This window comes from Giraffa tippelskirchi, chromosome 14 (assembly GCF_054371585.1).
Source record: "Giraffa tippelskirchi isolate mGirTip1 chromosome 14, T2T-mGirTip1v1.2.pri, whole genome shotgun sequence".
Taxonomy (NCBI): Eukaryota; Metazoa; Chordata; class Mammalia; order Artiodactyla; family Giraffidae; genus Giraffa; species Giraffa tippelskirchi.
The window spans coordinates 27,368,952-27,392,386 of record NC_137288.1 but is presented as its reverse complement, the minus strand read 5'-3'; the positions used below and the strand labels follow the sequence as shown (position 1 = coordinate 27,392,386).

The 23,435-nt window shown below is 39.3% G+C and overlaps 1 long non-coding RNA gene across 1 annotated transcript in view; it reads left to right on the top strand.

The window, feature by feature from the left end:
* The window catches only part of LOC145534882 (uncharacterized), a 228,723-nt gene that overhangs the window by 120,637 nt on the left and 84,651 nt on the right, over positions 1-23,435 (top strand). The window lies entirely within an intron of this gene.

Below are 23,435 nucleotides of genomic sequence, written 5' to 3'. Positions count from 1 at the left end.
TTCTATGCAATTTCATTCATAATCCACAGAATCAGTAATTATCCTGTGAAGTGTTGCCTCCTGAAGTTTCCCTTTTCTGAGTCAATAGAGTACTTTTCACAAGTATTGCTGGGAAGGAACTTGAGGCATGAGTTGAAAAGGTATTTCCCTTTCACTAAAGGATGCACCATAATAGTTGATTTATTTTTATTGAAGGCAACTCTCAGATTAAAAGTAGGACCATTGTAACACATACTTATGCCCATTAAGTCAGACAGAACTGTGTTTAGTTCATATAAAATCATAAGCAGTTATTGGGTATCTAATGTGAGCCAGACACTAGGCTGGGCTGTCTAGGAGAAAGGAAGAAGCATGAAATACGGTTTTGGTCTTCAAGTATTTGCAATTAACTGGGGAAGCAAAAATGAGCATCTGAGAAATAGGATAAATATATAATATTTCTCAATAATTAAAGAAAAGATGTTATAAATTGTAAACTGATTGATGAAAAAAATGAATTATATGGACAGGAATTGCCACAGACTTTGAAAGAAAAATGATATACTTCAGGCTACAATAACAAGGGAAGACTTAGAGGGAAAAATTTCATTTGATCTTAGTGTCTTAAACGGATGTTTTAAAGTATATGTAGGATTTGAATATAAGGACAAAGTTGTATAAGTTGACTGTTTGAGAATGATCTGAACATAGAGATTAGGGCAGCAAAATTCACGGCATGTCTGTAGTAATAGACAAATGAATAGAAACATTAGGAATCAGAGTGAGATGATGAAGTTTATAGAAGCTAAGCTTATGGAGATTTGACTACTCCACAGGACAGTTAGAACTCTAATATATGGAGATATTTTGAGTAACAATAAAGAAAAGCATGGAAGCGAGGATACCATGAGGATGGTGAGAATGCAGCAGAGTCCAAGTGATTCAGTCTAAACAAAGGCAGTGCAGTAGGAATAGGCTAGAGAAACACTAGGAAGAAAAGAGTTGGCTGAGTCACAGGTACCAGGGCTCTTCCTTGTCCGCATACATGTTTTTTCAGGGTCATTGCGCCAGTTGAGCCCTCCACCTCTTTTGCTCTTCTCCCACAATATTGTAGAGGTGGCTGTTCATTGTTTTTCATGCTCTCAGAAACCTCTTTCTATAAATGTTCCAGGAGCATTCTATTCTATTCTACAATTGCAATTTCTTTTTTATTATTCCAAAGTATCTTACTCATTATTCATTTACTCATTTATTTGCTTGCCTATAACTCACTTGAAAAAATGTAAGTTTGTCAAGCAGAGGCCTTGGTACAATGATTCATGGCTATAATCTGCAGCACCCTGATGCTGGATGTAGTGAATGCTTACTAAATGCTTATTGATAAAAGAATGGCAGAGAGAGAAAGAATGAAATGATATAAACTTAACTTCTGGAGTCTATTGCCCACATTAATTATAATGTATAAGCATGATAATCAGTTTATGGTTTGGGGATTTCAAATTGAGCTTTTGGAGCCAATGACTATCAGAAATGTTAACCCTAGGAAATTCAATGTTACGTCACAGAGCATATATAAGAATCTTTGTCCTCTTACCCTGAGAGCTTGTGAAACTAATTAGGAATTCTTTCCACTCTATTGACAGTGTTTCTTACAGGTTCTGATATACTAGGAAAATCTCCAAGGCCCCTTCCTTCCAATGCCTTCACCGTATGATTTTAATTTACTGAATTCATAATCCAAGTCAATATTCTTTTCATATAAGCTTGGCTAGGGAAGTCACACACTTATTCCACTGAAACTTCCAATATCTAAATGTTTTTGTTTATAAATGTTACCATAAGGGCCAATATTCATACCCTGTTTCAAGAACCACATAATTAAATATATATCATAACTTTCACACTTTGTTTTTTGTTTAAAGCTTTTTGATAGGAACCACTAATTTTTAAAAATGATCTTTGAGATGTTTGCTGAAGTTGAAGCAGATTTCTCCCATGTATTCAAATTTTCTACAGGGAAAAGTCAGAAGAATAAACTGAACCTGACGTTACACTATTCATTTGTGATTCACTAAGTAGTGACTGACTCAAAAGAAAAGTCTGAGATTTATTTACATCCCTTGAGCAGAGTAAAAATGACATTTTAAATAGAAAGCATCTACAGCGTTTCAGCAAACGTGTTTAAGTCTGATGAACAACAGACCCATATTTGGAAGGACTAGAGTTAAAGGGCATTCATACCCCTCAAGGGGAAGTGAAAAGCATAGGTTATCCTGTCTCTGCAACCGTTGGAATATATTCCTTACATGAAGGTGGGAGAGAGGGAGCAGCAAATGAGTTAAGGTAAATAGTAGTGATAAAAATTGCCACTTTATTTAAGTACTACTCATTTACTTCGGAGAAGGCAATGGCACCCCACTCCAGTACTCTTGCCTAGAAAATCCCATGGACAGAGGAGCCTGGTAGGCTGCAGTCCATGGGGTCGCGAAGAGTTGGACTTGACTGAGCGACTTCACTCTCACTTTCCACTTTCATGCACTGGAGAAGGAAATGGCAACCCACTCCAGTATTCTTGCCTGGAGAATTCTAGGGATGGCGGAGCCTGGTGGGCTGCTGTCTATGGGGTCGCACAGAATCGGACACGACTGAAGCGACTTAGCAGCAGCAGCAGCAGCAGCATTTATACTTAGACAGAAAAGCCAGAAATCTAATTATGATTGCAAAAGGGTATGGTTTCCTGCTCCAAAATGATTTTGTTTTTATTCATTCACTGCTTTCAGAAATATTTTTAGCAGCAATCTAAGCATGCCATGGTGATGTTAAAAGAAGGCTTAACAGCTCTATTAAAGTGTTAGTGTGACTTAAATCCACAGGAAGCTGAATAGGAATGGTCTTGAGAGTCTCCACTGGGAGCGTTATTTGGAGAATATGAAGGGAGGAAGAAGTAGGTAGTGAAAATGGAAGTAGTCCATAGGTAAGAAACGTAAATAAGGCAAACCTGGGGTTTCCAAAAAGAACTGTACTCAAATTCACAATTTTACACCTAGACCTTGCTCAAATTCACTTTCCTCTGAAAAGAAACTCTGGAAACCAAGACAAATAAGTATAGCAGTGGTTCCAATCTCTACAAAGTCCTGCAGTCCAGCCTTGAGAAAATTCTCTTGATTTAGAAACAAGTTATATAAAAATCCCATGGGTTGAAACTATAGTGACTTGCTTATGGGATCTCTCTCCTACAAGGACCAGCCCCCAAAATGTACAATAGCAGAATCAGTCATCTATTGTGGGCCACATCAAGCCCAAGTCTCCGTGGACTTGGCATAAGTGTCATTACTATCAAGAGAGGAATTAGTATTCTTAAGAAAATGAGGACTCTTCAGCCTATTCAACATTGACATGAAGAGAAATACAATGCAAAAAATGTTTATGACTTGACTCTATTATTTAATTTTCTGAGTTGTTTGTAAATGATGTTTTTCTCTGAGGGACAAATCTAAGGTATTTCTATTTTACAAAACATCAAACGGGCTTGACTCTATTCCCTGTGGATCTCTGGCTTGCCATCTCTGGATGATGTTAACATCTTGGATACTTATTCAAATAGTATCCCTCAGGCCCTTCTCTCGGAAAAGGCATGATCTCATCTTATTCTGTTGATATTTCAAGGTAAATACCATCCAGTCCAGTGAGCTATTAGTAAATAACACTGATTATGTTAGTTGATAATGATGATGCTGAACTTACTTGATTCCAAAAGATATATATACTTGATAATATATATATTGATATGTATATCTGATAAATATATATTTAAATTATATTCAGCCTTGAGCAAGGATCTTCCTTGAAAATGGATATACAAAATTTTTCTACACACTCTGTAAAAGAAGGCTTTCAGTTTACCATTTATGTATAAAAATTCCAGAATAAGATTATATCACCAATGCTTATATTTAGTTTTAATTAGCAATCACTACTTCTGAGCTGCACAGTGAAATGCTTCAGTAAAAGAAATGCAACATTTTAAGTCTGTCGGTCTTGGCACAATTTTTTTTTTTTTCAAATTGCACAGATTCGAGAAGTATGCTGAAATACAGATTTTTTACTTCTTCTCCAAGCCATACATCTCTTTTCAATCTCTAGAACTCTTAAAGTTTAGCATGTGCTGGATTTACTCTTGGGTGCTCACAATCACTGTTATTCTCCTCTGAGCTCCTTAAGCCATGACAATTTTCGTGTATGGTTGGGAAATTTCCTTTTATTGGCTAGAGTTGTGCAGGCTAGAAATAACTTTTCTCAAAGTAGCCTGGAGATAATTCTAAAACCTGGGCGGAGAGAGTGGAACATGAGGCTGCATAGCAGGGTATCTGGGCATCATGGAGATAGGAAAGGTAGTGCATAGACACAGTTTATCCTAGGAAAATAAAATAAAGCAAATTTCATAAAATAATTTAAATGTTTATTCAAGTGTATCTAAAAATAAACTGGGAGAAAGTGAAAATGTTATGCCTTATGGTTAAAGAGGAGAAGATTAAGGCTCTTTAATTTTCATTTTCTTCCAATTAGCCTGCATAATGGGCTTCCCCAGTGGCTTACCAGTAAAGAATCTGCCTGAAATGCAGGAGACCCCAGAGACGTGAGTTCCATTCCTGGGTTGGAAAGATCCTCTGGAGGAGGACATGGCAACCCACTCCAGTATTCCTGCCTGGAGAATCTCCATGGACAGAGGAGCCTGGTGGGCTACAGTGCATGGGGTCACGAAGAGTCAGACAGGACTGAGCGGCTAAGCACAGCACAGCACAGCCTACATAATAGGGAGAGCAATCAGCAATTATTTATTCATTCATGGGGTAACTCATTCACTCATTCATTCATCGGGCAACTATTCATAAGCATTAACTGTGTGTCAGGCCCTTCGGCAAGATGTGGTATTTCAAGTCAGAATCAAATACTGTCCTTATCTGTAAGGAGCCGCTAGCTTGAAGAAAAGAAGGTATATAAATAATCAATTAGGTTAGGGAGGGAGTGGCTTGTAAAGACCCTGGGAAAATACAAAGACTAAAAGGGAGGTGGGACACAAAGTGTCAGGGAAAAGCACAGAGATGATAGCTGAAGTGAAGGATGAGTAGGAATTTATCAAGGAAGGTGGGAAGGCTATTCTAGACCATGATGGATGCATAGACATGGGCACCATGCAACAGGGATGGTTGAAGAGACTGTGGGAAGTCTGGTGTTATTTTAGTAGGTGTCCTTTTGGGGTCAGTGATGTGTTTTGTGTGTTCCAAGTCACTTCAGTTGTGTCTGACTCTGCAACCCTATGGACTATAGCCCACCAATCTCCTCTGTCCATGGGATTCTCCAGGCAAGAACTCTGGAGTGGATTTCCATGCCCTCCTCCAGGGGATCATCCCTATCCAGGAATCAAACCCAAGTTTCTTAGGTCACCAGTGGCGCTAATGGTAAATAAGCCACCTGCCAATGCAGGAGATGTAAGAGACACTTTTGGGTTGGGAAGATACCCTGGAGAAGGGAATGGTTACTCACTCCAGTATTCTTGCCTGGAGAATCCCATGGACAGAGGAGACTAGAGGGAGTCAATGGGGTTGCACAGAGTCAAACATGACTGAAGCAGCTTAGCACACATGCACAACGGGTTTTGAGGTTACAAAGGTAGGCAGGCACCACGTCATGAAAGACTTTTTTGCATAACATAAAGATTTGAGCACGATGCGGCTATCAACTGTGTCAAGTAAGATAATTCTTTTTAAAGTCACACTTTTTTGCAGATTCACACATGATAACTACTAAATGAGAAAATATATAGTGATACAAAGCAATAATTTATTGAACACTGCCCTCTTGGAGTTTATTCTTTATTAATCACAACCAGAATATTCATTGAACACTTACATTGTGCCATTCATTGTGCTGGGAAAGGGAGATGATTAGAAGAGATGATTTCTGCTCTTAAGTTGCTTAGTAAACAGTGAGGGGACCAATAGCTGGCAAGTCAGAGCGACACATGCTGATAACTCATATAATGGAGGTTCCAGGTGGCTCAGTAGTAAAGAATCTGCCTGCCAATGCAAGAGTTGCAGGAGATGTGAGTTTGGTTCCTGGGTTGGAAAGATTCCCTGGAGGAGGAAAAGGCAACCCACTTCAGTATCCTTGCCTGGAGAATCCCATGGACAGAAGAGCCTGGCAGGCGATAGTCCATGGGATTACAGAGTTGGAAATGACTGAGCAACTTACCGTACACACACACACACATAAATGTAAAAGAAATTAAACAGATGAGAGAATCCTAGGCTTCCTTGGAGATGTGATGGAAAACATCAGTGAATAAAGTTCAACTTGCCTTTTGAAAAAGGTGTAGGAATTTTCCAGAAAGAAGCACTGCTGTGAAGGAGAATAGAGGTCATTCCAGGAGGAGAAAATAGCTCGTAAAACGGTTTATACATAGAGAAAACCAAAAGTGAGCTTACTGAAACAGAGGTCAAAAACTAAGAAATTATGATTAAGAAGTCTTCCTTTTGATCTAGTTTGGAAAATGGAGATAAAAGTAGAGAATTCTCTAAATGCATAAGGAATGGGAAGATCTTTGACCCTATGGTTTTATGTTAGGACTCCTAAACATAAAAGATATTTTAATTAGAATGTCCAGTTATGACTTAAATCTACAACAATTCTCTTCTTGGTTGAAATATCACAATTAGAATAATAAAGGAAGTAGCCTTATAGAATTAAATAATATTATAAAACTAGGAATTAAACTGAAAGTATTAATATATATGCTACTAATTTGAAAATACAGACCAGAGAGAAAATATCAAAATGGTAACATCTACATTTTAAAAGCACTATTTATCACTGTTTTGCAACCTACCATTATCGGACAATTACCTTGATGATACTTTGGCCACCTGATGCGAAGAACTGACTTATTGGAAAAGACCCTGATGCTGGGAAAGATTGAAGGCAGGAGGAGAAGAGGATGACAGAGGATGAGATGATTGGATAGCATCACCGACTCCATGGACCTGAGTTTGAATAAGCTCTGGGAGTTGGTGATGGACAGGGAAGCCTGGCGTGCTGCAGTCCATGGGGTCACAAAGAGTTGGACACGACTGAGCAACTGAACTGTACTGAACTGAACCTTGGTGATTAAACTACTCAATAACATGTTGCATTGTATTAAACTTTATATAATCATTAATTAGTTCATTCATATAAAACCCAGTGAAGAAGCAGAGGGATTTTATTACCTACTGTTTTACAGATGAGAAAACAAAGGCAGCAAGGTTAAGTGGCTTCTTGAATTTCCCAGTTGAATCTGGAGACAGCAGGATAGGAGTCAGGTCTCCTGCTTGCCATCCTGGCTCAGCTCCCTCAGTTCTGCTCCCAGTTTTCCACTAATTGGGGATGGGTCACCCTGGTGTTCTTAAAAATTAATGATATTCAAGGCTACAAGATGTTGGTTGCCTATGTTTGTTTACCTGTGGCAATTAGTGACCATCTGTTCTGGAGGTGATGTTATTAGACCTCCTTCTCTGGAAACGCTGACTTCTAGAAAGTAGAGCATTAATAGGGCCAGGTTCTCAGGGAAGGACAGTGCATAAGTGAACCAAACCTTGGGTCCTCAGGAGGGGTCAGAGAGGCTGCACGTCAAACATGAAAAGAAGGAAGCAAACTAAGTTGCTCTGTCAACCACAAATTGGCACTTGCCATGGCTGCTTGCCATCTACCTCTACAAGGACTAAATCATGTGCTGTTGCAGCTGCTGACCATCGACACCCTCTAAAGGAGTTCAGGGCAGAGAGGAGAAATGAGGCACTCTCTGCTTAGGGAAAAAAAATTTCAGTTAGATATTCTCAGGAGCTGATTTTATGAGCCCAATTTTTGTACCTCCTCATACATAGAAAAACACTAAAATACTTCATGATGATGACTATTTCTTGTGACCAGCAGAAGCTTCACAAGACTAGTAGAAATCTTTTGGAAAAATAAGTATTTGATAGCATGTACTCCCCCTTTACTGAAATCACATGTATATTCTCCTTTCCCTTACTTCTTTGGAAAAGTTACTCAGAGCTATCTGAGGTGCTGTCTCCTGGGCTGCATTCCTCATATTGTCCCAAATAAAACTTAAGTAGCAACTTTAAAAGATTTTTTTAGTCAACAATTCTCTGTTCTTGTTGCCTCTCCTTTTTCTCCATCCTCTCTTTTCAAATCATGCCTCCCTTTCTCAATCAGAGTTCCCATCAGAATTTGAAGCTCTTTAAATGCCCTCCAAATGTGAAGGTCAATGTGGTCTCTTGGACCTTGGCTTCCTACTCAAATGACCAACAACAGCAGTTTGGAGGACAAGACTGTCTCCAAATATTGTGTACTAAGGAGCTGATTGTGACATGAAAATGGCAAGAAGGAGTCACAAGAGAGGAAAATCACAGGACCAGATGAGGGGCAGGATATGAGAAAGGAGTTGCATGGTGATAAGGAATGTTACGAGTGACTACTTTGTGGTGTCGACTTGGAAAATTGTCACAACTTAATAAGTGAGAGTTATGTTTTGTTCAGTGGGAATTTTTAGGACTTCAAGACTGGGAGACAGTATCTCAAGTAACCTTGAGAGAACTGCTTTGAGGAGGCAAGAAGGGTCAGGTTATATACTGGAGTTTTGCAACAAAGGGCAGGTAGTCTGAACATCAAAATATTATTATTAATTAAAGAAACCATATATTCCCAGTTAAGAAATTTAGAGCTTTTTCTGTGTGTGGGAAGATGCAAGAGTCTGGGTTAAATGAAATCATTCCTTTCATAGAATCTCAGCTTTCCTGGGGCCAGGGTCCTGTGTTTTTCACATCCTGAGCTCCCTTGGGCTCACCTTAGGGAGTGGCTACAATTCTGATGGCTGCTAGTTCACAGGTATCCTTCTCCTTCCAGAGTGCCCTTAGGATTCAGGAACTCACACTGGAGAGCTAGAATCACTGATAACTGTTGACACTCTTGTTTACTGATATGGTAGGAAATATTACATTTCTCAGAGGGAATGTTCTGCTCCTTCTGGGACATTGAATTGTTTTTTGGGCTCTGTCAGGTATTCTCACGCCAGCAAGGAGACCCAGCCAGCATATGAATTTATAAGGAAGTACTTTAATATATGTATGTGCGTGCTAAGTCACTTCAGTCATGTCCGACTCTTTGAGACTCTATGGACTATAGCCTGCCAGCCCCCTCTGTCCATGGGATTCTTCAGGCAAGGATGCTGGAGTGGGTTGCTTGCCCTCCTTTAGGGGGATCTGCCTGACCCAGGAATCGAACCTGTGTCTCCTGCATTTCAGGTGGATTCTTTGGTGCTGGGCCATCTGGGAAGTCCTAATATATGTATACATATACACAAATTCAAAGGCATTACTATTATTTAACTTCAGGATACAAAACATACATCAAGTTCACTTTGTTTAATACCTGGCTTAGAATGTTTAGTATTTATTTTTATTTGTGAAATACAATAGAGTTATTTTCAGTCCAGTCGAAGTTCACAAGACTGACTTACCTGACTAATCGCACTTCTTAGACAGTTCTTCCTTCAGATAAAATATTTTTTTAGCAAAATGACTGAAAGTTGTCCCTCAAAATCTAAAGAACCTGGGTAGGTGAGGCAGGCCAGTAATAAATTGCTTTAATAGATGTGAAATGTGAGACATTATGGATTTTATTTTGGGTACTTGAAAGTTGTCATAGAGATGGCACTTACAATCTAATTTCTTGGGGGTTGTTTGTGAGAGTCTGCAATTGTTCCCTTGGGAACTAACCTATTTACATTCTGGCTGAGTACAGGAATGTGCTTAGCTGGATTCCTCTTAAAAATGTAAATGGAGTCAAGACTGACACACTTATATGGTACTAGGAAAGCTGCATCTCTTCACTGTCACCCCCAGCATAGAAAGCAAACAGGAAGGAGTTTGATTGTTATTCTGTGTGTAGACCTTAAGGAAGCAAGGAGACTCATTTATAGTGAAAAAAAAATTCACCTATCAGGGTCATTAATTCCATTCCTTTAGGTTAATGCTGTACTCCTGAGTAGAATGCAATCCTGAGATAGTTCCTAGTGTGGAGTATCTCTGTCATATCTATAAACAAGGATGTCACAGCCATCCACACCCTCCAAATGTGAGTTTCGGAACCCAGAGGATCCCCCCAAATGGAGAACAATGCCTGGGATACAGCTGCCTTCCCTCCCTAAGGATGGAGGTGGAGAGGTGGGGGGTGCAGAGTGGGGAGGAGGTCAGATTGATCAGACATCTCCTGGGTTGGGGGGGAATGGATGAGGAACCTGACCACAAACGGAGGGTAGGGCTTCTTGTTTAAGTGATTAGCAAGATTGTTGATAAATTGGACTGTGCAGAGATGAACATGGAAGTTCCCAAAACTAAGACTAGTTGGAAAAGAATTTGGAGTTTGGAGGATCCTGAGTTGAACTCGATCTATGAGAATCTTTGTCACTCCAAAGGTTACATTTGTTTATGATTGCCACGACAGTTACAGGTTTTAACAAAGGGGTAGAGGTAAAGAAAGGCAGAATTCAAGGACATTGCTCTAAGAGGTAAGCCTGTGTGGCAAGGCTTAGACTTCAGGTGACCTGTTTGTGGCAGGGATGGGTACAGCACAAGAGAGAGGAATTTTCACTTCCTTACAAGGAGCTTAGAGATCCTGCCCCTGGAACTGCTTAGAATTTGGGGACTCTGCCTGGATTGTAACTTAAAGATGGTGCCCTTACTTAAGCCACTTACCAGAGGAAATGAATCTTTGGATTGACAGTTCCATTTCCCAAATTTAAAATAAAAGGAAAGAGCGGGACTTTTTAAAAGAAAAAAAATGTGGGTTTTTTTTTTGTTGTTGTTGTTGTTGTTGTTTTTAAAGCAAGACCAGCCAGATGGGTAAAGATATATGGGTTAATTGCTGAAGCTGCATCTACCTGTATCTTTTATGTGGCAGATATGAATGCTTTATAGGTAACGAGGTCCTCACAAGAGAGTTATCGCCTAATGGCCTGACATTTACAAAGTTGTAAAATGTAGAAGGAGATTTAACAAGAATGAGCTGCCCTCCTGCATATTAACACAATTATGCACCCAGGCACATGTCTAGGGGTAAATAATATAATTATAGTATTAGAATTCTCCAAAGGATATTCAGCAGATATTGCAATTTACATTTCATTTTTTTTTTTTACAAGAAAACCTTTCTATTTGAAACTTCCAGGTGCTCTAAGCCTCTACTGTAACCATATCAGTAAATTTTCACTGTAGGCTTCTGTTCTGAAACAAAGGCTCAGCTTCATTGCATGGAACTCCTCAGAATGGCCTTTGCTTTCATGGAATTTTAAGATAATCAGAGGATGTATGGCTCCCCCCTGCACCAACCCCTTTGCAGGATTCTTGAGGGTAAATAAGGCAGCTCTCCATTCCATGCTCTTGCTCATTCAATTGTTATATGCTCATCTATTGTCCCAATTGTACCCCGTGAATGGAATAATGACAGTTCTTCCAGAAAAAAAGAAAAAAGCTGTCTTGAGAAACAAGAGGAAACTAGAAGAACCTAACTGTGGGATCGTCCATGGCTTTGCCCTCCTCCCATTGCATACCATGGGTCTTATCTCAAACAGATATGGGACAAAAGAAACAGGCATTCAGGTAAAGAAGAAAGTCTTGTTATATAACTGAGTGTGATAAACAGGCTCACATGCAACTTTATTGATCAGATCTGGCATCTGTAGAGATGATGAGAGCCCCAGAACAAGTTCTTACCTCAAAATGTCTTTTTAATCTGTGCACTCATAATGAATATCTACACTTCTTTTTGAGGAAGGACAGAGTCTTACCTTTCATAAGAAATGTGACTTCAAATGTCAAATTACTCCTGAGGGAGTGGGAAGTACCAGAAATTTAAAATCATAATAAAATATAAAAACAGAATATGGATAGAAGGCCGAGAGGGTTGGGTAGAAGAATGTCCATTTAAAGGATAAAAATAAAGACAGTGAAAATTGGGAATGAAGTCCAGATTTATGAGGAACTGGAGAATTATTTCACTCTGGTTTTCTCGGACCTTAAACAACTATTCTCTAACAAAGAAAACACCTGTTGAAATAGCATAAAATTCAGCAAGCCATATAACCATCTCCTCTAAAATGGACTGTTGCTACCAGTAAGACTCTGTCCTTCCTCAAAAAGAAGTGTAGATATTAGTTATCAGTGCACAGATTAAAAAGACATTTTGAGGCAAGAAACTTGTTTTGGTGCTCTAATTTTCTTCAAGAAAATTAGAGATATCAAGGGAATATTTCATGAAAAGATGGACACTATAAAGGGCAGAAATGGTATGGACCTAACAGAAGCAGAAGATATTAAGAAGAGGTGGCAAGAATACACAGAGGAGCTGTACAAAAAAGATCTTCATGACCCAGATAATCATGATGGTGTGATCACTCACCTAGAGCCAGACATCCTGGAGTGCAAAGTCAAGCAGGCCTTAGGAAGCATCACTACAAACAAAGCTAGTTCAATCCCTGTGTTGGGAAGATCCCCTGGAGAAGAAAATGGCAGCCCACTCCAGTACTCTTGGCTGGAAACTCCCATGGACAGAGGAGCCTGGTAAGCTACAGTCCATGGGGTCACAAAGAGTTGGACATGACTGAGCGATGTCACTTTCACTTTCAACCTAGTAAAAAGTTTGCCCAAATCCACTATTTTCACCCCCTCAAATTGTACTCATAAATCATCTAAATTTGGCTGGAATAATGTTTACATCTTATTCACTCACATGGAGGCACAAATATAGTTTCCTTTTTTTACTCCTTTTCTTGGGAAAGCTCCCATTAATGTTCAGGACACTATACAAACTAAAGACAGAAACATGAATGTTGGTCTGTTTCTCAGGAGCTCCCTTCTGTGGGTGAGTGGATGGGGTGTGGTGCACAATATAAGGAGGAAAGATGGAAATATGAAATGTAAGCAGGACTAAATGAATGGTATAATGAGCACACATGGTGAGGAACATACACTGTAGACTAAAAGGGTCAGGGACAGAAGAAAGAGAGGACTGAAATGAGTAACGAAAAATAATTTACATATAACCATGTCAGACTGTGGAATGGAGTTTTGGGAAATAGTGCATGCAAAGGTTAGGAAACTATACTCAGTGGATGGCAAGCAGGGCAGCTTAACTGTCAGTGTACATTCAATTTACTGACTGATGTTGGGGAGGCCCTCATTCTGGTCCAATTCTAGCTTAACAAAAGAATGTGAATGCCCAGTGGGCTTCATTAAAGTGGGTGTGAAATATGTCACATGCAAAAATATGAGTGTACATTATGGAAGGTTGCAATACACTCACATATTGAAAAAGTGAAAAGAAAAACCTGGTCTTCTGTAATTAGCTATATCACTTCCTTCCATTTCATGTGATTAAAGGCAATACTTAATAGATCCACAGAGATTTCGGTGCTGATCCATATCTCTTGGGTAGCAGCCCTTTCCTTTTATTTTACATGTTGTGGTAAAAGACAAAACAGCAGTATATTAATAACATCTGTTATAAAAGAGAATCTGGGGGAAAATCACATAATATTATGATTCTTTGAATTCAGGACTGTGAGCCATGTTCTACGCATATGTGTTTCTCTTTTATTTCTTTCTGTGAGAGGTCCCTGCATGTCCAGTTAACAAAGGAAAACACTTGGATGCTCTTGGGTGTTGTCTGTTGGCAGTGCTGTGCTCCAAGTTCAAAACTGAATAGTTGACAGCACTGCCAGCAGCTTGATACTTCCACTGCTCATTTTCTGTGTCTCCTAGTCTTTAGGCAGTGTGAATGAGCTTCAGGGGTGTGTATTTGTGTGTTGAAGGTGAGGGCAGAGGACAGAGGCTTATAATCAGGTGAAATCAAAAAGGAGCTCTGTGTGGATCTAATTGCCCTTGTACAGTGAGTCAGCTAGCCTTAGTCTTGCTGAATGGGAAAAAAACAGACTCTGAGAGGTGGCATGAAGGTGTGGGGAATCTTCAGAGAAACACTTTGAAAGTTAAAATACCCTCTTCATAAATCAGAGAAAGGATTACCTAATGTTTATTGTTTTGCTTTGTTTTTGTATTGGCTTTGCTTTGCATATTCGGGAAATTTCTGAAGAAAATACCTTCCAGAGGCACATGTGTATAAAGATTCAATAGACTTGTCCAAGTTTTCAATTCAGTTTCATTCAAAATTCTATGTGCCTATTAAACTTCAGCTATGTGTCCTTCATTATGCTGAAGGAGGTACAAGAGGAGAATGTGCTGAGCTCACATTCCTGTTGAGGAAGATGAGAGTACAAGCAGGAAAGTGCCTATTTGACAGTGTGGTAGTAAATTCAGTTCAATGTTTCCCCAATAAATTAGTATTCAGTTCAGTTCAGTTCAGTTGCTCAATTGTGTCTGACTCTTTGTGACCCCATGAACCGCAGAACACCAGGTCTCCCTGTCCATCACCAAATCCTGGAATTTACCCAAAATTAGTATTATAGAAGTTTTGTTAACTATTCAGTAGGAAGAACATGATCTTTGCCATTTTCCACATGATTTCTTGAGACTCTTTGAGCATGTATTTCTTCATTTGTACATGATAGAAAGCCTCTCATCAGATTCTAAGATGATGGTGGCAACTGGTTCAACAGTGGAGTTCAGTCGCTCAGTCGTGTCCGACTCTTTGCAAACCCATGGACTGCAGCACGCTAGGCCTCCCTGTCCATCACCAACTCCAGGAGTCCACCCAAACTAATGTCCATTGAGTCAGTGATGCCATCCAACCATCTCATCCTCTGTCATCCCCTTCTCCTCCCACCCTCAATCTTTCCCAGCATCAGGATCTTTTCAAATGAGTGAACTCTTCACATCAGGTGGCCAAAGGATTGGAGTTTCAGCTTCAACATCAGTCCTTCCAATGAACACCCAGGACTGATCTCCTTTAGGATGGACTGGCTGGATCTCCTTGCAGGCCAAGGGACTCTCAAGAGTCTTCTCCAACACCACAGTTCAAAAGCATCAATTCTTCGGCGCTCAGCTTTCTTCACAGTCCAACTCTCACATCCATACATGACTACTAAAAAAACCATAGCCTTGATTAGACAGACCTTTGTTGGCAAAGTAATGTCTCTGCTTTTTAATATGCTGTCTAGGTTGGTCATAACGTTCCTTCCAAGGAGTAAGCGTCTTTTAATTTCATGGCTGCAGTCAAAATCTACAGTGTTTTTGGAGCCCCCAAAAATAAAGTCAGCCACTGTTTCCACTGTTTCCCCCTCTATTTGCCATGAAGTGACAGGATCGGATGCCATGATCTTAGTTTTCTGAATGTTGAGATTGAAGCCAACTTTTCACTATCTTCTTTCAATTTCATCAAGAGGCTATTCAGTTCCTCTTCACTTTCTGCCATAAGGGTGGTGTCATCTGCATATCTGAGGTTATTGATATTTCTCCCACCAATCTTGATTCCAGCTTGTGCTTCCTCTAGCCCAGCATTTCTCATAATGTACACGGCATATAAGTTAAATAAGCACAGTGACAATATGCAGCCTTGGCATACTCCTTTTCCTATTTGGAACCAGTCTATTGTTCCATGTCCAGTTCTAACTGTTGCTTCCTGACCTGCATACAGGTTTCTCAAGAAGCAGGTCAGGTGGTCTGGAATTCCCATCTCTTTCAGAATTTTCCACAGTTTATTGTGGTCCACACAGTCAAAGGCTTTGGCATAGTCAATAAAGCAGAAATAGATGTTTTTCTAGAATTATCTTGCTTTTTCAATGATCCAGCGGATGTTGGCAATTTGATCTCTGGTTCCTCTGCCTTTTCTAAAGCCAGCTTGAACATCTGAAAGTTCACGGTTCATGTATTGTTGAAACCTGGCTTGGAGAATTTGGGGCATTGCTTTACTAACACGTGAAAAGAGTACAATTGTGCGGTAGTTTGAACATTCTTCAGCATTGCCTTTCTTTGGGATTGGAATGAAAACTGACATTTTCCAGTCCTGTGGCTGCTGCTGAGTTTTCCAAATTTGCTGAAACATTGAGTGCAGCACTTTCACAGCATTATCTTTTAGGATTTGAAATAGCTCAACTGGGGTTCCATCACCTCCACTAGCTTTGTTCGTAGTGATGCTTCCTAAGGCCCAGCTGACTTCACATTCCAGGATGTCTGACTTTAGGTGAGTGATCACACCATCGTGATTATCTGGGTCTTGAAGATCTTTTTTGTACAGTTCTTCTGTTTATTCTTGCCACCTGTTCTTAATATCTTGTGCTTCTGTTAGGTCCATACCATTTCTCTCCATTACTGAGCCCATCTTTGCATGAAATGTTCCTTTGATATCTCTAATTTTCTTGAAGAGATCTCTAGTCTTTCCCATTCTATTGTTTCCTCTATTTCTTTGCATTGATCGCTGTGGAAGGCTTTCTTATCTTTCCTTGCTATTCTTTGGAACTCTGCATTCAAATGGGTATATCTTTCCTTTTCTCCTTTGCTTCTTGTTTCTCTTCTTTCCACAGCTATTTGTAAGGCCTCCTCAGACAGTCATTTTACTTATTTGCATTTCTTTTTCTTGGGGATAGTCTTGATCCCTGTCTCCTGTACAATGTCACGAACCTCCATCCACAGTTCTTCAGGCACTCTGTCTATCAGATCTAGTCGTTAGATTTATTTCTCACTTCCACTGTATAATTGTAAGGGATTTGATTTAGGTCATACCTGAATGGTCTTGTGGTTTTCCCAACTTTCTTCAATTTCATTCTGAGTTTGGCCATAAGGAGTCATGATCTGAGCCACAGTTAGCTCCCGGTCTTGTTTTAGCTGACTGTAAAGAGCTTCTCCATCCTTGGCTGCAAAGAATATAATCAATCTGATTTCAGTGTTGACCAACTGGTGATGTCGATGTGTAGAGTCTCCTCTTATGTTGTTGGAAAGGGTGTTTACTATGACCAGTGCATTCTCTTAGCAGAACTTTATTAACCATTGCCCTGCTTCATCCTGTACTCCAAGGCCAAATTTGCCTGTTACTTAGGTGTTTCTTGACTTCCTACTTTTGCATTCCAGTCCCCTATAATGAAAAGGACATATTTTATGGGTGTTAGTTCTAAAAGGTCTTGCATGTCTTCATAGAGCCATCCAACTTAGCTTCTTCAGCATTACTGATCAGGGCATAGTCTTGGATTACCGTGATATTGAATGGTTTGCCTTGGAAACGAACAGAGATCATACTGTCATTTTTGAGACTGCATCCAAGTACTGCATTTTGGAATCTTTTGTTGCTTTTGATGGCTACTCCATTTCTTCTAAGGGATTCTTGCCCACAGTAGTAGATATAATGGTCATCTGAGTTAAATTCACCCATTCCAGTCCATTTTAGTTTTCTGATTCTTAGGAAGTCAACGTTCACTCTTGCCATCTCCTGTTTGACCAATTCCAATTTGCCTCGATTCATGGACCTAACATTCCAGGTTCCTATGCAGTATTGCTCTTTACAGCATCAGACCTTGCTTCTATCACCAATCACATCCACAACTGGGTGTTGTTTTTGCTTTGACTCCATCCATTCCTTATTTCTGTTGTTATTTCTCCACTGATCTCCAGTAGCATATTGGGCACCTACCGACCTGGGGAGTTCATCTTTCAGTTTCCTATCTTTTTGCCTTTTCATACTGTTCATGGGGTTCTCAAGGCAAGAATACTGAAGTGGTTTGCCATTCCCTTCTCCAGTGGGCCACATTTTGTCAGAACTCTCCACCATGACCCATCCGTCTTGGGTGGCCCTACACTGCATGGCTTAGTTTCATTGAGTTAAATAAGGCTGTGGTCCATGTGATTAGATTGGTTAGTTTTCTAAAACTAACTGGTTCAACACATATCACCAAATGGGCACTTAATCTGCTCCACTCAGTTGCTCAGTCCTGTCTGACTCTTTGCAATCCCATGAACTATGGCCCTCAAGGCTCCTTTGTCCATGGAATTTTCCAGATGAGAATACTGGAGTGGATTGTCACTTCCTCCTCCAGAAGATCTTCCCATCCCAGGGACAGAACCTGCATCTCTTTCATCTCTTGCATTAACATGCATATTCTTTACCACTGCACCACCTGGGAAGTCCTGGCACTTAACAAATACTTTTTTTTCCCTTGTCCCATGACTAAGTCCCTACATGGAACTCTAAGCTTCCAGGGACTGAATTTCTCGATCTGAGCCTCAGGATTTCTGGAAATAATCGTCTAATAGAAGTGCCTCCACTGCTTTGGAATCACTGCTCCCTTAGCTTCTACTAGAAAAGACATGGGTTCCCTGATAGCTCAGTTGGTAAAGAATCCACCTGCAATGCCAGAGACCTGGGTTTGATCCCTGGGTTGGGAAGATCCTCTGGAGAAGGGAAAGGCCCCAGTATTCTGGCCTAGAGAATTCCACGGACTGTATAGTCCATGAGGTTGCAAAGAGTCAGACAGAGAGTGAGCGACTTTCACTCACTACAAGAGACATACTGAAACTTAGGATCGGTGGAGACGGGGTACCACTACCAGGGTCATTATTTGCCTCTACTACTTGCCATGCATCTGGAAAATCCTGATTCACCATCTCTGTCATTTCACATTATTTCCTTCTTCCAAGATACCCACTTCTAGAAGACGCTCCTGATTAATGCTATTTCTTGATGCCCATCATTTCAACCCTAGTATTGACAATTCAATGGTTTGTCTTTTTCTATCTTTGTTTACATTGAAAGATGAGTTTACTACTAGCACACACTCTGTTTCATGTATGTATGTGTATGTAACATGTTGAATGATAGTTCTAGTAATATTGTCATTTGCTTACACACTACTTTGAAATTTTCAATATATTCCAGTGCCTTTAAGAAATGCAAGATCAGTTAGAATTGTAATTAACTACAGAAAATGATTCAACAGATCAGATCAGTCAAATTATTTGTCCAAAGTCCACAGCTAGTTAGACTCAGAGTTTAGTTTACAGATCTAATCATTCCAAATTTAAAGTCTATATTCTGCACAAAATTTATTAAAATAATTTTCAGTGTGCAGTAAGAGGTAACCTGACTTGTGGTAGAGGTGCTCCTCCAGTTCTGTGGCTCATGATTTGGTACTAGAGACTGAGACTGTTCTGGCGAGTTCAACCTCTGCAGGTGATGGCTGAGATTCTTGAAAGAGTAGCAGAGGTCTGTCTGGAGGAGGGGCTTCTAGTTAACCCAGCAGCTGGAAGGTGAATGCAAGAGATGCAGAATATACTGTATGGGAAGCTTTTGAAGAGATCAAGCCCTGAGTCTTTGAAGTGGGAACACGGACTCTAAGACCCTAGACTACCAGAGAACTAACCCTAGGGAGTATCAAATAGTGAGAAATCACACAAACAAAATGACTTGAATACAAACCTGGCATCTCCCAACCACCAGTAGCACCCTGTATAGGATGCCCAGTCTAAACAACAAACAAAACAAAAATACAAACCCAATTGTCAGCAGACAGGATTACTACCTCACTCAGCCTTACCCATCAGAGGAAAAACAAACAAACAAAAACTCAGCACAAATCTCACCCTAATCAAAGCTTACACAAACCACTGGACTAACATTAGGAGGGCAGAAACCAAATGAAAGAAAGAATTCAAATTTCTTCAAGGGAAGAATTCAACTTTCCTAGAAGCCTGGGAAAAGGAGGTCTCAAACACAATAAATTAAAAAAAAAAAAGTAATGAAAAGGCAGAGAAATACTACACAAATGAAGGAAAAAGCTAGAAATACAGAAGTCCAAATAAATGAAGAGGAAATTGGCAAACTACCTGACAAAGAGTTCAGAATAATGATAGTAAAGATGATCAAAAACTTGAAGACAAAATGGAGACAATGCAAGAATGAATTAACCAAGACGTAGAAGAATTAAAGAATAAACATACAGAGACAAACAGCACAATTACTGAAATTAAAAACACTCTAGAAGGAAGCAATAGCAGAATATCTGAAGCAGAAGAATGAGTCAGTGAGCTGGAAGATAAAATGGTGGGAATAACTTCTGAAGAGCGGAATAAAGTAAAAAGAATGAAAAAAAACTGTGGATAGTCTCAGAGACCCCTGGGACAATACCAAATGCACCAGCATTCGAATTATAGGGGTCCCAGGAGGAGAAGAGAAAAAGAAAGTGCATGAGAAAATTTTTGAAGAGATTATAGTGGAAAATTTCACCAACATGGAAAAGGAAATAGTCAATCAAGTCAAGAGGCTCCAAAAGTCCCATACAGGATAAACCTAAGGAGAAACACACCAAGACACATACTAATCAAACTAACAAAGACTAAACACAAAGAAAGAATATTAAAAGCAGCAAGGGAGAAGCAACAAGTAACATACAAGGAAAACCCCATATGCTTAACAGCTGATCTTTCAGCAAAAACTCTGCAGGCCAGAAGAGAATGGCAGGATATATTTAAAGTACTAAAAGGGAAAAATCTACAACCAAGATTACTGTACTCAGCAAGGATCTCATTCAACACTGATGGAGAAATCAAAAGCTTTACAGAGAAGCTAAAGTTAAGAGAATTAAGTACCACCAAACTAGCTTTACAACAAATGTTAAAGAGACTTATATAGTCGAGAAATACAAGAAAAGAAAAAAGATCTACAAAACCAACCCCAAACAATTAAGAAACTGGCAATAGGAACATATATATCAATAATTACTCTGATTGCTGTACTTAGAACTTCCAGAACTATGTTGAATAACAGTGGTCAAAGTGGACACCCTTGTTTTGTTCCTAATCTTAGGGGGAATGCTTTCAGTTTTTCACCATTGAGAATAAGGTTTGCTGTAGGCTTGTCATATATGGCCTTTACTATGTTGAGGTACGTTCCTTCTATGCCCATTTTTGAAGAGTTTTAATCATAATTGGTGCTGAATTTTGTCAAAGGCTTTTTCTGCATCTATTGAGATGATCATATGGCTTTTATCTTTCAATTTTTTAATATGGTGTATCTCATTGATTGATTTCTGTATATTGAAGAATCCTTGCATCCCTAGAATAAACCCAACTTGATCATGGTGTGTGAGCATTTGGAAGTGTCGCTGAATTCTGTTAGCTAAAATTTTGTTGAGGATTTTTGCATCTATGGTCATCAGTGATACTGGCCTGTAGTTTTCTTTTTTTGTGTTGTCTTTGTCTGGTTTTGGTATTAGGTTGATGGTGGCCTTGTAGAATGAGTTTGGAAGTGTTCCTTCCTCTGCAATTTTTTGAAAGAGTTTTAGAATGATAGGCATTAGCTTTTCTCTAAATGTTTGATAGAATTCTCCTGTGAAGCTGTTTGGTCCTGAGCTTTTTTTTGGGGGGGTAGATTTTTAATCACAGCTTCAATTTCAGTTCTTGTAATTGGGTTGTTCATAATTTCTATTTCTTCTTGGTTCAGTCTTGGAAGATTGAACTTTTCTAAGAATCTGTCCATATCTTCCAGGTTATCTATTTTATTGCCATAATAGTCTGTTACAATCCTTTGAATTTCTGCATTGTCTGTTGTAACTGCTCCTTTTTCATTTCTAATTTTGCTGATTTGATTATTCTCTCTCTCTTTTTTCTTTTCTTTTTTTTTTGATGAGTATGTCTAAAGGTTTGTCAATTTTCTTTATCTTCTCAAAGAACCATCTTTCAGTTTTATTTATCTTGACTATTGTTTATTTCATTTCTTTTTCACTTGTTTCTGCTCAGATCTTTATGATTTCTTTCCTTCTACTAATTTTGGGCTTTTTTTCGCTGTTGTTGTTGTTCTTCTTTTTCCAGTCGCTTTAGGTGTAAAGTTTGGTTGTCTATTTGAAGCTTTTCTTTTTTCTTGAGGTAAGATTGTATTGCTATAAACTTCCCTCTTTAAACTGCTTTTGCTGTGTCCCATAGGTTTTGAGTTGTTGTGTTTTCATTGTCATTTGTTTCTGGAATTTTTTCTGTAATTTTGCTTTTGATTTCTTCAGTACTGTGTTGGTTATTTAGAAATGTGCTATTTAGTCTCCATGTCTTTGTGTTTCTTACAGTATTTTTCTTGTAATTGATATCTAGTCTCATAGTGTTGAGGTCAGAGAAGATGCTTGAAAATTTCAATTTTCTTAAATTTACTGAGGTCTGATTTGTGACCCAAGATGTGGTCTGTCCTGGAGAATGTTCCATGGGCACTTGAGAAGAAGGTGCATTCTTCTGCATTTGGATGAAATATCTGGAATATATCAATGAGATCCATCTCATCTAATGTAGACTTGTGTTTCCTTATTAATTTTCTGTTTTGATGATCTGTCCATTGGTGTGAGTGGGGTGTTAACATCTCCTACTATTACTGTGTTACTGTCAATTTCTCCCTTTATGTCTGTTAGTGTTCATCTTATGTATTGAGGTGCTCCTCTGATGGGTGCATAGATATTTACAATTGTTATGTCTTCCTCTTGGATTGATCCCTTGATCAATTATGTATTGTCCTTCCTTATCTCTTGTAATCTTTGTTTTAAGGTCTATTTTGTCTGATATGAAGATTGATACTCCAGCTTTCCTTTGCTTCCCATTTGCAGGGAATATATTTTCATCCTCTCATTTTCAGTCTGTATGTGTCTTTAGGTCTGAAGTGAGTTTCTTGTAGAAAGCATATATATGGGTCTTGTTTTTGTACCCATTCAGCCAGTCTGTGTCTTTTGGTTGGAGCATTTATTAGATAGAATAGGTCAACATTTTAGGCAGTGATCAGCTTTTAACAAGACCTAGGATGCCTTGCATCTGGAGGGTGGTTTCACATATACAATATTCCAGATACCATAGTGCATGTTTGCATGCTAAGTTGTGTCTGACTCTTTGTGACCCCATGGACTGTAGCCTGTCGAGATGCCATAGCAACCCATAAATTGGGTAATAGAAATGGAGGATCCTGTCCTCATACACTTGGTGTGTTGCCTATGCCATAAACTAGCCCTACTTATAATCTCAGCTGATTTCAATTATGTGTTCACAAATATTCCTTAAGAGTATACTATGTACTAGATTTATAAGAAGGATTTTGGTTAACCTTCATAAGTAATTTACATGCATGATTTTAAAGTAACTCTGTGAAGTCTATTAGTATCTCCATTTTAAAGGTGCAAAAGCTGAGATTGAAAAATGTTAATTAGTCAGACATCAAGCAGGTGATTGAGCTTCCCAGGTGGTACAGTGATAAAGAATCCTCTTGCCAATGCAGGAGCCACAGGAGATGCACGTTCAATCCTGGGTTGGAAAGATCCCCTGAAGGAGAAAATGCAGCCCACCCCAGTATTCTTGTCTGAAAAATTCCATGCAAAGAGGAGCCTGGCAGGCTACAGTCCATGGGGTTACAAAGAGTCTGATATGACTGAGTGACTGAGCACACACACAAGCAGCTGACAT